The 14,908-nt window shown below is 40.1% G+C and overlaps 1 long non-coding RNA gene across 2 annotated transcripts in view; it reads right to left on the minus strand.

Moving 5' to 3' along the window:
• Window positions 1–4,991: 4,991 nt before the first annotated feature.
• The window catches only part of LOC108447564, a 15,494-nt gene continuing 5,577 nt past the window's right edge, over window positions 4,992–14,908 (minus strand). Inside the window, exons 2-3 of one of the 2 annotated variants that reach the window (XR_001863205.1) lie at window positions 6,144–9,488; window positions 4,992–5,529 (exon numbers count right to left, since the gene is read on the minus strand). This is a non-coding gene — a long non-coding RNA (uncharacterized LOC108447564). Of the gene's footprint in view, window positions 9,489–14,908 lie in introns of both variants that reach the window. The other variant, XR_001863204.1, reaches the window with a different exon arrangement.

Here is a 14,908-nt window from a genome sequence, read left to right on the forward strand (position 1 = left end):
AGAAGTTCTTGGAAAGAGACAGAGATTGAACAGCATATCAAAGTCTCAAATTCCAGCCAGAAATCAAACACTGTGGCATCATCCACAAGGAATTACAGATTAGAGCGGGGAAAGAGAGGAAAACCCTTGTGATACAACATAAAGTTCTGGGGATGTTAAGGAAGAGAATTACCTCTCTTGAAATAGGACCATAAAGAAAGCCACTTCATTTTAGCTCTTAGGGATGAGGGAGAAAGTTTACTGAACTTAAATTTCACTCATCTTCACAATATAACCACGATTTCTCAACTGCATTTACAGCAGTAGCACTGCAAAAGGCCAAGCAGTGCTGACCTCAGTAGCAGCACAGAACTGTTTGTGCTGGAGAGATCACAGGCCCGTGAATAATTACCCACTCTGCTCCAGTCTCTTCAGAGCCATTGCTTTATGAGATTTTGTGATTCTTAACCTTTATTTTATTGTGCTCATATCATTATCAATTATATAGGGTTTAGGTTGGTGCATTTGCCCAAGTGTTTCTCATTTCACCTCTGCTGTTGTAAAACTTTGGTCTCTAAGATTCCTTCATTAAACATACGCTTGTATCAATATCCACTACATTTGCCTACAGCACTTCCCTTGCTGAAGGGGGCTCTCTTATATGCCTTCAAAGAGGGGCTTTCAAAGATGTAACATAAACATGACTCTGTTCAATTTAATTACAACAGAAAGAGATATTCCCCGTGGTCTCTGGCAATCCAAACATTATAGAGCAGAGACTTCAACTAAGAGGTAATCTGATTAAAAAAACTTGCTGGCAAACAGTTTTAGTTTAAGCTTCCATAAAACTCCAATATGTTATATTTTATTTTTATTGATGTTATGTATGTTATCTATTTAAGAATCTAGTTCCTCATTTTTAATAATAAACCTAAAGCATTTAAACTAACAGCTTTAAAACATTCAATATCATCAACAGCCACCCTATTAGTCATTATCACACACGCATAGCTGCTTGTACAAACTGTGATGGCCTCCAGTAAATAAACTGGAAGAGAAATTAAATTTTCACACTAATATAAATACAACTCAGCAACTTCTCTTTCATAAATGATACTGTTTATATATCAAAGTGATATTTTTCAGGCAAAAGAAATTATAATATCCAATAGTACCCTTTTTCCATATGTTTTGGGTGGGTTTTTGGTTTTGTTTTTTTTAAATCAAAGCACTGCTGTAATTTGATCTCCTAATTTATTACCACAGCCTGAAACTTCTGAATTGTAAAACATTAAGTTCTGCATCCTGCTGCTGATTCTTCTTTAATGAAAGAGAGCAAACATTGTTTTTCATCCTCTCCAACCTTTCAAATACCTTTTACATAATCAACCTCATAGTTCTATTGATTCCTGTAGAGTTAAACTGCAGGATTTGTGATAAGGTTTTTTATCAAATCCAGTGCCACTCCAGAAACTGAGCATTAGCAGTGTTTACAAAACTGCTGCACCATTTTCTCCCACTAACAGGGGAAAAAAAATAAGCCAGCTATAAAGACCATAAAATCTAGTTGTCTTCCATGCTTTCAGTGTCTGAAATTGGAAGAATTGCTGTTGCTTCAAATCTGTTTCTTCACAGCAAGAGGCAGTTACAGGCACCTGTAAAAGTAACATTTTCAACTGAGAGCTCTTACAAGGGTTGTTTTTCCTGGACATCTACTTCTGTCAATGTATAAACAAGGATGATGAGTGCTACAGCACTCACAGTGACAATTTCTCATCATGTTTCCCTAACACGTCTGGCCTAATCATCCACAGGGACAGCTAATTTATTTTATAGTTCTGGCTAAGAAGAGTGGCTAAAATTTAGTCCATTTGAAACTGAGGCAGTATGGACATAAGAAAACAAAAGTAAAAACTTAGTAAGGATGTCTCATGCCTAAAGGAGTATGGTATGACTCCACTGTGCACACACACTGTGTTTTGGTACTCAAATGGAAAACAAGTAACTGCATTCTTTTGCATCCACAATCATCTACTCTTCATGCTCACATTCAGCACAGATTTAAAACTTCCCAACACCCTACAAAAACATCCAGTTGTAGAGCAGAACAATGGAAGACAGAAATCTGGTGAGGAATAAAAACGGTCAGGGATCAAGGGCACTGTCACATGGGAAGGGAGGACCTGCAACAGCAGGGAGCTAGTTAGATTTGCTTTCTGTGATGATTCTGAACATAGAAAAACATCTAGGATTGCATCTATGGTGGAAAAAAAAGGGCAAAATCTAATTTAGTCCTGCTGGCTCCCAGTAAGCAAACAGCAGAATGCTTGGAGCCTAGCTAGAATTTCTATAATATCAACATGGTACAGACACATAATAAAACATTTATTCCTTTCCCAAACACTAAGTAAAAACAGATAGCTAAAAACATGTAGCTTAAAGCTCTGGCTATAGCCTCCCCCCTACCTGCCAGAACATACTGAATGTCATCTTAAAAAAAATGCAGTCATACAACCACATACAGCAGCCTTGGTAAGGGGAAACAGCCACCTACTGCAGTTCCAGCTGATCCAACCTACCTTTGTGTTACAGTGCTTGCAGTTTGCCCTGGGAGCGCTGCTTTCCCCAGCTGGTTACTTCAGGAATTAATTTAAAAAAAACTTGAGATTGCAGTACCAGGGTACTGAACTACCAAACCTTTATGGAAAAAACCTGTGGCTTTCTGAGCAAAACCACAAGGCACATGGAGTCAGCTCAGGTTCACAGCCACTTGTCTCCTGCCCTGATTTAGTCCCAACAGGTTGGTTCTGATGCCTACAAAGACACCAGTGGATCTGCACTGAATACTTCAGCACTCCAGTTCTGGGAAGACTGGCTAACTTGGCATTAGCATAGCATGAAAATCTGGATTCATTTCATTATTCATTCATTATCCAACCTGATAAACACCCTAGAAAGCCAAGCAGCTCTTTGTGAAGCCAGCCTGGCCCTATCACAACTCACATGGTCAGGCAATGTCCAGAAGCAGCAGTACTACTGAGATGGCTCCGGAACAGCTTAGTTCAATCTGAATCTCACAGTACTGGTGCTACCAAACCCTGCCAGAATGAGAAGGTTCTTCAAAAGGCCAGCTCTGCTTAGTCTTTTGTTGTCTGATCACACACTGACAGCTGGAATCCCTGCACCAGGACAAAAGATGTGGACGTCTTCCTCCACCCCTCAGCACTATCTCCTCAGGTCACAAACTGCTTCAGCTTCCAGAGTGCTACAGTTTTGTCAGGTGGATGGTTCACAGTGAGTGCATCTTACATGGGGCAGCAGACATGGATATTTGAGTAAAGCTAGCAATGGCAGCACACCACATACAATTTTATCTGTGCCCTTTTAAGCAAGGTGCCCTTATTTAATTTCTGTGCTTCCACAGAAGCACTAGAAGAAAACTAAAAATACCTCCCTGCTGCTTTGCAGTTTCAATTTGTTTTCAGAAGATAACAAAGAGTCTATGAATTGTCCACACAGAATTAGACCGGTGCAGTTTAGATTAATTCAAAACTCACTGTATAGTTACGTCCTTGGCATGGAGCAATTGGAGCTGGCTACAATTTTTCAAAACCCATGCTGTTTCTGCACCCACTCGAAGACGGGGTCACTCTTTATTGTGTGAACTATCTTCAGAAAGAAAAAGCTGACACTGAAAGTCTGCAAAGCTACTAATTGCTGGACTTCTTTAAAAAAAACCCAGAAAGATAGATCAATGCATCAAATTCTTTCCCAAAAAAACACCGTAAAACTCCGGGGTTTATTTTGTGATCTGCACCACTGGCAATGGAATTGCTCTGGAATATTTCAGAAATATTGAGTCTCTCTTTCAGTATGTGAGAGAAAGCCCAATACTAAAAAGTGTCTAGCTTCAGATTAATTAGATGCTCTACCTACAGTCTGCAGTACTTTTTACAGACAAACATGCTTTCATTGTCTTCTCTTTGTTATTTGAAAGACAACCCACATCATCCTTCTGCTCTCCCAAAATCATTTTCTTTACTTCCATAAAGTCACTAAAGAAGCAGAGACCCTTTATGACATGTGTGCAGTGATGTTGAATTTCTTGAAGGAAGCAGTGACAGAGCTATTATACCAGCTTTTACCCCAAGGGAAGAAATTGTGGTAAGAGAAGGGTCCAGCACAAGATAACTTCAAGGAGAAACAGTAAAGAGAGATCTTACACACGGAAAAGGGTAACTGCTGAATGTGTTCTGCTGTCCTAAAACTCACAAGCACGTGTGTCCTCAGAGTTCGTGAGACAGATAACAGATAACAGCAGCGTTGCTGAAGATGAACCAGACAGACTGCCAAGAGAATATAGATAATGAGACAGTCCTTTAGCCACATTTTAATTACAAAAAGAAACAAAACAAAAGAAAAAAACAAAAACCACAAAAAAACCCAAAAAACCCAAAAAAACCAAAACCTAAAAAACCCCGCAACAGCAAAGAAATGACCACAGTAAGCACATGAAAGAAGCATGAAGTTCTTCACTGGAGTAGGGTAGACTTCATGTGAAATGTACACATAACTCCCAAAAGAAATTACTATCACCACTCATTTTCAAAAAAACCCAAACTGATGCTGAACAGTGGAGCAGACACATGACAGCTAATAAGAATGAGTTCTCAGGAACAGAAATTACTGAGATAGAAGCAAAATCCAAAGAGCTTATTGCTGTCAAGTCTGGGTGGCAGAACAATCTTAATCACAGAGCACCGAAAGAACTGGTACATGAAATTTTAAGTCTGATAGCACAGATATTAAATAAATCCATCAAATGAGGTAGTACCACATGACTAAAGAAAGCCAAATATGGTGCCTATTCTTGGGAGGAAAGAGGGGAAAAAAGTCATTTTGGTAGCACAGACCCATCAGTCATCTACAGATAGCACACAAATCTTGACAAAAGAATGGAAAACAAAGGCAGATCAAATGCATTACAGAAGACTGATCATGGCACACTAGTCCAAAATGTCTCTTTTCTATTTTATTCTCACAAAAAATGTGAATGCAATCTGTTTGGATTTTAATAAATCATTTGGCATACTACATAGGCTAAACTGGAAAAAGTGGGAATAGTCAGCAAAAGTATAAGATGTATAAATCAGATAAACTACTTAAAGGATAAACAAGAGCAAGGGGAAATTACCAGGCAGAAAGCTCATTATTAAGTAAGTTCCTTCAAAGTGGTCCTTAAGGACAGAGTTGAGCAACAGAAGGGAAGAAAAGCATGACAATGAACCCAAAACCAGATTTAGCAGTGCAAGATGCCGTGCCTGTAGGAACTGTGAGTGCAGGATGATTCCAAACTATGTGTGGTTCCATCATGAGACCAGGAAAGTGCAGCCAAGGGAACTGTTGTTGCTTTCAGAACCGTTTTGGAGAAGGGCCCTGACGCTGGCCAGGCCAGAGGCTTGAGGTGAATCGCACTATACTGAGCCTTCTGAAGAAGACCACAAGTTTTCTGCAGCAGACTTAGGTCTTCAACCTCCAGAGATCCAGGTTCTAAAAAAAAAAAAAAAAAAACCAAAAACTAGAATATTCAAATTGAATCTGGTTACCTGGTACTCACCTTTACACTGTGGCAACTGTGTTGCTAACAGTCTGTCAATGAGGAAACTCAAAGGTATGTCAGGTGTGTCTACAGAGGCACACTTGCAGCAACAACTCTACTCTAAACATGCTCATAAGGTAAAAGCCATGCCTTTTCATGTAAGAAACACTGTGATTTGTCTAAGCCAAAATGTAAAATCAAAAACAGTCCTTCAAACCAGAGGACAATGAGGAATGCATGGCCATTTGTTAATATGGGAACAAATAAATTTAAATTCAAAATGACAGGGATTTGACTGCTAAAGGGTTTGGTTCTAGAGCAGCTTTTCAGTAAAAGGAACCATGGGGCATTCATTGTTCAACTGATGCGAGGATGAAGCCAAGCTGCTTCTGAGGAGAAGCTTCACCTGCAGAGGTCTGTATGTTGCACCTGACAGTGTCAGCAGAGACTGAACATGGTGATGGGGTAATACTGCCCACCAACTTCAACACCAAACCAAGCCACACCTGACCAAGCCATCCCACTCTTGCCTCTTCTTTTTCCTCTGCTTGAGTGTGTCACTTACCTGCTGTGTCTTTCTCCATTCAGATGGCAAGCCCTCCAGGACTGTAACTGTGACTTATTAGGTGTACATATGGCTCCTGGCAGGAGCCCCAGTGAAGCCTCAAGTCTTTACCAGACATGGTTAGAAATGATGCAGCCGTGGATAAAGCAGTGAGGCTTAGCAGGTGGGCAGGATCCATGAGGACAATCTGTGAAACTGATGTCTAACACAGCAGTGCAGGGGGAATTCAAAGCTGTTCGATCTGTTGAGCTGTTAGATCACACAATTTGTAATTGCTGCCTCCTGTATGGAACTGGTAAAATTCATACTACAAATTCAATCACATAAAATATTAATCAAAGAATTAATATTTGAAGACATAAGAAAAAAAACCTCGAGACAATTCCTATTTTGAATAACTTTCATCCCATTTAAATCATGTCTCAGATTTACATCTACTAAAAACAACATGTTTTCCCAAAACAATGAAAGAATGGAGTAAATATATATAAAATCAAAGCTCAAATAAGGTACACATGAACATTTTACAGGACAAAAAGTGTAAATACTGTCTCAATCTCAGTGCCAACAGACACTAATCTCTGCATAACAGAACTCAAAAGTGCACATGTGGTGGCAGTGGTTGTGTTGTGCAGACCAGCAGAAATCAATGTGCAAAACCTGGTACCCAAGCCCTGCTCCAAAGGCAGACTTTAGGCTCTCACAGGGATCCTTTTCTCATGCTTGCGTAGCTCTTTATAGAAGCCAGGGAAGGATAAGGTTTGAGGACCTGAAAAGATGTTCAGAGACATCTCTGAGCAACGACAGCATCTTCCAGTAGAACTCCTATCTTCCAAGGCAAATTCCCTCCCTTTCCCACCCTGAGTCACCAGGGCCCGTGTCCAAATCCCTCCTTGCCACCTTCCTTTCCCCTCTTTCCACCTCCTGACACAGCCTGGCTTGTATTTCATCTGCATTTAAAGAACCTGCTGGTCACCAGGTACGTTGGAGGCAGAAGGTCCTTTTCTGTTTCAGGATGCAGTTTAACCTCAGCCTGCAGCAACAAGGAGCTGCTTAGGGAGGTCTGTTCAAACACACAATAACCCTGGGCTGCAGCATTCTTGCTTGCTCAGCGAGGATGGGACATCCGCTGCTTAATTGCACAGAGATGACAGGCAAGCTTTCAGAATTTTATTACTGACACATATTTTTCAGAGACTTCTAAACTTGGCAAGAATTAAATAAAAGCAGCAGAGCATTTTCCTCTAAAAATGCCAACTTCTGCCAAGCCTATCCTGCAAAGCCCATGACAGAAGGGGCTTTTTCAAGTGACAAAACAATGCATGTTTTCCCACATATTCATTTTTAAAAATAACCCCAAACATTTTAAAGAGACATCAAATAAAAAGGCAGATGGCATGAAAAATTTCAGTACTAATTTTTAGGAGTTTACTACAGCTTACCAGGAGGGAGCTCACAGGCCTGACAGAAAAGAGTATTCCCATCTTATAGTTCAATAAGCCAAATGGCTTTGATGCCCTGAGTCCCATATCAAACTCACTCCAAAAAACTGACTACATGTAGAGCAAAAGGTGTTTACTCTAGCAGAAATATCACAGACCATTTCAAATTAAGAAAACTTCAGAGAATGCTTTCTTTTTAATTTTGGAAAAGATTCAATAAACCCAAGAAGGGTTATCTGGTACAGATGAAATTGGGATGAAATTTTAGGGCAGGAAAAAAACATAATCAGCACCAAGAACTACTTTCAACTTTATGGAAACCACAAACAGAAGGCTTAGAGAACAGAAATACCAGCTCAATCAGCTCCAGTGGGAGCCACAGTCAGCAAAAATGCTAACTCCATTGTATTAAGTGGGGGAAAAAAAAGAAAAAAAAAAGGTACATTGGCTAAGATGTAAACATTGTGTTCAAAAAACTTAACAGTATAATCCAGCCTGGTAGCCAGCAGACTTGTTCTTTCTGTATACTTGAAATCACAGTAACATGCTGAAAACACTGCTTTGACCAAACTGCAGCACTGCAAAGCCTATACAGTAGAGAACTACTAAGACTGGCCAATGCATATTATGCTAAAATTCCGTTTATGAAGGGACAAATTTCTCCCATTTGGTGGCAGTGTATCAGTAAATGTAATGATAAGTAGCCTATGCAAATGCTTCCATTTTTGATGGCAAGGCTAGAGGTGAAGCAGCACTAGAGGAAACAGCTTAACAAGCCCTAACGATGACAGCAGCACCTGCACTGTACAGAAGATGGAACCAGAAAAGCCTTTATTGCTGCTGGTGATTGCACAGCAAGAAGATCTTGCCCACAATATATCAAGTTAGCCAAAACTAGCCTCCCTCCCAGACTAATGTCATATGGCTGAAACACAGACCATGCAGTCTGACAGTGCTCCTCCAGTAAATTCTGAGCCTAGCATGAGTTCAACCACCTACAGCACAGGGCTCAAAGAATTCATGGAGGCAGAGCTGGAGTACTGCTCAGTGATTTCAGGGATGAATGAGGAGGCTGCAGATAATGGAGAGCAGCCAGAGGACAATGAGACGTACTCAAGTATAAGGGCAACTGGGGAGTGATGGATGATGGGCACCAACTTCAGTGAATAGGTGGAGAAAACACTGTAGGACACCAACACTTAATTGACTCAAATATTCACAAATTATCATTTCTTCAGTGTTGTTGTGGCTATGTCCCATCCAATCCAAACTCGCTGTGGTGAGGGGTGCAGAGAGAGGGAAGGAAGAAGTATAACATAACATTGCTTCTGTATCCCACTCCAAATGCCTCTGCATCCAGCCTCTGCTGCTCATGCATGCAGCCTTTCCCACCTTCACTTCTCTCCACGTTGTAGTTTATGTAGTTTTATATGGGTGTGAGAAAAACAAGGCTGCTGGAGCACAGGGGTGGGACTCTCACATCTAATAACTTCTCAAATATTACTGCAAATCCCTTGCCATTCTCTCCAGAGACATCTTACTCCACTTATTATTTCATTTCCTGTTTGTTCCATTGTAAGTTTCCTTTTATTTAATTTCATGCAGCTTGGCAGAATAACATCAAGCAATTAAAATGAGGCACATATAACACTCACAAAAATACTGCAGAAGTCTCCAATGTTCTCTACACTGTTTGAATTAATTCACATTTCACATATACCGGCCTATGATGCCTCTTTCACTCTGCACTTCACTCCCATTAGCAGATATTATAGTTAAGTTATATAATTGAATCATTATTCATCAGTAAAACATCTACTTACCCACTGGTTTTATACCTTCAATGTCTCTCATGGCAGACTCAGCCCAGAGATGAGTCCCAAGGCAAGAAGGTTTTTGCTCACTGTAGAAATCACTCTAGAAATTGCTCCTTGAGTTTGGGACCTCGCCACACAGAAACATAACCTTTAATTTGAAAACAAAACACATTCCCTGTTCTCACAGTCATGAAATCACCGACATGGACCAAATGAAATCCAGCGCAATATCATCTTCCCTACTCTGGAGACAACCTGAGCAAATCTGAAAAATTAAGAACTGAGTTGTTCAGCTAATCAAGTTGATTCAGAAGCCTAAATGAGGGAGGGAGGACAGGTGGGGAGGGAGGAAGATCTTAATCAATTTTGTGTCCCTGATGAGCTGCTCAGGCACATCCAGTTAAAATTGTCAATCTAAATTCCAAACTGCTGAAGTGTTCACCATCCTTTACAAAGCTGTAAAAAGTCAAAACTCTCTCCAAGTCCTCTTCCACCACTCAACAATGTAGTGAAGCCATGTCAATATAAAAGCATAGCATCTTGGCAATAGAACATACAGAAAAATTACGTGAAATGAAATTAGATTAATAAGTTTCAAGCCTGTGTTTATATGCTGCACTCCTCTTTCTAAGTATCTATCTTGCTTTTCTACTAGAAGTTTCTAAACCATTTCTAGTTTACTGCAAAATTAGACCAGGATATATGTTGTACCTTCTATAACATCTTTGCAACCCTGTGCTGGTGAGCCAAAAACTTCAACACAGTAGCCTGCAAGGAAATTTCCACTGCAAGTCCAATCTGCCCAGCAATCATGTAATATAGAACAATTGCTCTGAACACTGTGTTTCAAACTATCATGCACTTATTCACTCAGTTCTTACAAAAGCACAGTTAAAACACTCATGAGAGGTTTGATTTCTGAAGCCACTAACAAATAGAATCATCTGTAACTTCAAACCCCAAGGGGGCACCACATGCACTGCACTATTTCAGACCAATTAGCACGTTGTTGGGGAACTAGCTCTTAAAACAACCAGTGCATTACATCATGAAAATAACAGTTTCCCAATTGTTCTAATGAATACAGAAGAGGAAACTGGAACAAATCCTTTTCTGGTATAGATCCATCTACTTCAGCTGAGCTCTGTTACAAATAATTTCAGCTTTATTACTTAGAAAGTATGCAAGTAAAATAACAATCCATTTGAAATGGAAAAATCCCTAGCACTGTGAATCACCACATGACTATTAAGATAATAAAATTAATCACAGGTTTTCTGTCTAGCCTTGGTGGTTTTCATGGTTTCCACTGTTGTAGCAGTGAGACTATACTTACTCTCTGTAAGCAAACAGTAAAACACTGTCTAGAAGTTAAGCATTTTCCTGAGTCTTTCCATTATCACAGTTATTCCCAGACTATGAAACTCCTACGCTTTGTACCTGTTGGTTATGTCTTTCCCCTAATTTCAGGATAACACATAATGCAGCTTTACGATCTGAGAGAGCGAAATCCAGCCATTCATCTTCAGCCAAGCAATCAAGAAACACAATGAACATCATAAGTTTCACTTTTAAAAGCTACTGTTCCTTAAATTGGGATAATACTTGTTTCAAATTAATTTACAAGTTGTTTATCCAACCCATGCAGCTCGATAAAATGAGAGGTTCATTACTCTGCCCTCCCTCAGCCACATGCTAGGTACTTTATTTTCAGCTGAAACCACAGGTTCATCTCTGCTTGCTTTCCTAATACATTTCAAACCAAATAACCATCAAACTTCACATATGGTCTCCAGCATACTTTTGACTTTGTTTTTGTTTTCCTCTGCTCCAACACCTCCACAGATTACTCAGTTTAATTCTCTCATACCAAACACTGATTACCATCCAGTCTTGTTTTATTTACTACCTCCTCCTGGGTTTCACCCACTTACATCTCCCTTATGGTTCTTCAAACCTGAAGCTGTCTGGTGCCAAGCACACAGTGTTTGTTTTCCCTGTGCTACAAATTCATGCTACAAGTATCAGTGTGACTCAACTCCAAACAAGTATTAAAACAGTACTTGCATTAATTGTTGGTTATTTCTGGCAGCCCTGGAGAGTCTTCACATTAAGAATGGTCTCCTGAAACCATTTTAACCTTGATCCCCCATTACATGGCAACCAGAGGCCAAAATGAACAGACAGAAGTAAGAGGGCACATACTTGAAAGGCACAATTAGAAGAACCACGGAGAAGACAAAGAAGGTGCCATTCTACTCTATTTTAACAGAAAATTTGCAGTGAAAATATCATAAATTGAGAAGATACTGTTTTAAGGAAAAACAAAACCACTGAACTCCAAATTAATTCTCATTAAACACAATGTTCCTATAGACCACTCTTAAGATTAATAAGAAAAAGTCATTTACATTGAACATGAAACATTCCTCATTATGCTGGTTTAAAGCAGAAAAATTTTTAAAAAACTTAAAAAGCAAATCTTTACCTAACAGACCCAAGGAAAACCTTCCTTCTGGCCTGGCTATTCAGTAATTACTCACCACACCATGTCTCACACTGACGAACTTTGCTTTTATGCAGATTTGTGACACTGTTCTTTGTTGCTTTATTTCAGCTTATTAGTCAGGAATATACTGCCTTTCTCCAAATAAACAGAATAGCACTCTACTACATTTTCTAGAAATAAAAACAGAAGCTCAACATCAGTGCATAGATTAAGAATAAACAATAGCCATCTCAAAGTAGCTAGAATGAAGAAAAATATTTTTAAAATAAACATTAACAATAGTTTATAAAGAACTACGCACAGACACTTCTTTAACCAATATTGTAAAAATCCGAACCCCAAACTATTGCTTTTTCTTGGTGTCACATGAAATGTGGGTGTTCTGATATAAATACCAATGGCCATTACCATCAGTAAACAAATAGAAGATTAAAAACAGTCCACAGACTGTAGGGAAGAATAAGAAAAAGGGAGGAAAAGGGCTTTCAGTCATATGAAAATGACTCTTTCGTGACTTAACAGGCCCCTTGCTCTTCCCATGTCCTCATTCCTTTAAGCATGCTACCCAACAACAACGTTCAGCACAGGCAGCAAACCTGAAATGATCCTGGACATGCCTGCAAACAGATGAAGGGCCTGATGTACACGTGCTACCCAACTCTGAGCTCTTAAATTATCTACCTGGACTTCCAGTCATACCCTCAGTGGAGAGAAGTACATCTTCACTGGATGGAGAGGGGACCCTCTTTAGGATGTTGCCCAGGGATGTTGCTCTCTGGTCCACCTCTCATCTCTGCACTGAACACAGTTGGTTGGAAGTATCTCTCTCAATGAAAAACAGAGAAACAAAGGTATCTGTAATATCTATGCCACCTACTGAGATTTTTTTTTTTTTTTACTCAAGGACCACAGCTGAATGCTATCAAAACTAACAGACTACCCCAGGAGAAGCCAGTACCCTTCATGGCATCCACAAAGCCGTGTAACTCACTCTTGAGAAATGTGTGAATGATCACAGAATCCACTGTCTTCAGAAATTAACTAAAATTTCCTCTCCCTTCCTGAACTACAGCCATGTCACACATAAACACAGTCTCAGAAGAACTCTTGTCAAATTGAAACAGCTACAAAAGAAGAAAAAGGTGATTTGTCTCTGAGGAACGTGCTCTGCTGTGCACTGAAGCCTAAAAGGGTAGCAACTAGTGAGTCAGAGGCTTTAAAACCTCCTTGTTGCCTTTACTTCTTATTTCCACTCCTACTGACCAGAGGCTGATAGGAAGTTTTATTATTGTTAAAAGATATAAACAAGATAGTCAAAATAACTCAGAATCCAATCGATATCTTATATTGTGGCCACAAATAACAATTCCAATCAGAATTCCACACCCTGTTGAATTAGCTTTAAGGTCATTTTGGCCTTAATCTTGGTATTTCTTTTCCTATCACATTACAAATTCCTTTATCCCATAAAGAATAGCCTGACCTGAACTTCCAACTAGTGAAAACAAGCGTATGAATCCATGCTAAAACTCCCAAGACCATTAAGTACTTAAATGCATCTAAGTATAAAAGGTAAGAGCTAAAGTTGCCGCCTGACCCCTGTAAGCACCTGTTGGACTCCCACTCTCTGCTGCCAGGTACATGAAGAACCACTAAAATCCGACAACACTGAATAACCTTATGCCATGGTTTCCAGCCAAGCTTTGAAAGGCAATAAATAAGATTGTCCCATGACTGGGGTCATTCACAGGACCAGAACCAACACAAAACCTATACATATACACATATATTTGTATATGGCCCACTCAAAGGTAGCCATCAAGAGACTGCTGGTTCTGTAAGCAAGGCTCCTTTTGCAGTTGAGAGCTGCTGTCTCCAAATTCCTCCAAAGCCCACATCAAAGGGAATGGGAAGAGGAGACTGTATATTCTTACTCCTTTAAAAGAAAGGACTGAGCTACAAAGAGCCTTAATTCCCCCACAGTTTATACCCACACAAATGCTGATACAGCCCAGCCACCCTGGGGTCACGTCTAGCACTTTGTCAGGGTTATCTTGCACAGATGTGGCATTAGCAAGGATTGCTGTTCTCCAACAGCTGTCAGACCTTGTGATAAGGTGACTATTACAAGACTTAAGATAACTTTTCTGGCAAATGAGAGTGAATTTGACAATTAGTAAAAGCTTATGACAAAGCCGATACGTTCATAGGCTACTTATCATGACTGAGGAGAATTTTACCTCTAGTCCCTGCTCTACCTGAATTGAAACAGAAATACTGACTAATCTTTGTGTCTAGCCATCTTGATCTCCACTAGTAACATTTTCTTGCAGGTGAGAGTAGAAACAGGGCACCCCCCAATGTCACTCAGACCTCTGACTATGGGGTCATGTGAAGTCTCACTCTCCTATTAGAGCTGCATAGTTAAAACAATACTGGTTAGAGAAGGTCTGGTCCCCTAAGAAAGAGGTTGTAAGTACTCACTGAAATAGTTAAAACGACTTTTTCCCTTGCTCTTAGCTTTAGGAAGTTTACTATTTTCACAGTGGAAGGAAATGAGCCACCACAAAAGAGGTCATCTGATAGCATCCTATTCTTTCACTTCTTCCTTCTGTCCCTAGAATGTAATGTAGGTCCTAGTGAATATTTCATATCTTAATTACCAAGAACAATTATCAATTCAAAAAACACATTAAAGTGATATTGCTTTCATGTAGCTCTAAAATGAAATTTAAATCGCTTTTTATCTCTTCACCATAAACTGTTGGAATGAAAATCTGTTAATCAGGCTTCTTCAAAACGGACCTATCCCGCTATGCCAGACCCGTGCCGTGACGAGCCCGCCTCGGGAGGATGGGCAGGGGCACAAGGACGCCCGTTCGGGCCGCGGTGGTCAGGGCTCACGCCCAGGGGTCACTTACCGCCCGCCCCGCACGGCTCGGCTCGGCTTGGCTTGGCTCGGCACAGCCTCGGCTCGCCCGCGCTCGCTGCCCGGGG

This window comes from Corvus brachyrhynchos, unplaced genomic scaffold (assembly GCF_000691975.1).
Source record: "Corvus brachyrhynchos isolate BGI_N302 unplaced genomic scaffold, ASM69197v1 scaffold56, whole genome shotgun sequence".
Taxonomy (NCBI): Eukaryota; Metazoa; Chordata; class Aves; order Passeriformes; family Corvidae; genus Corvus; species Corvus brachyrhynchos.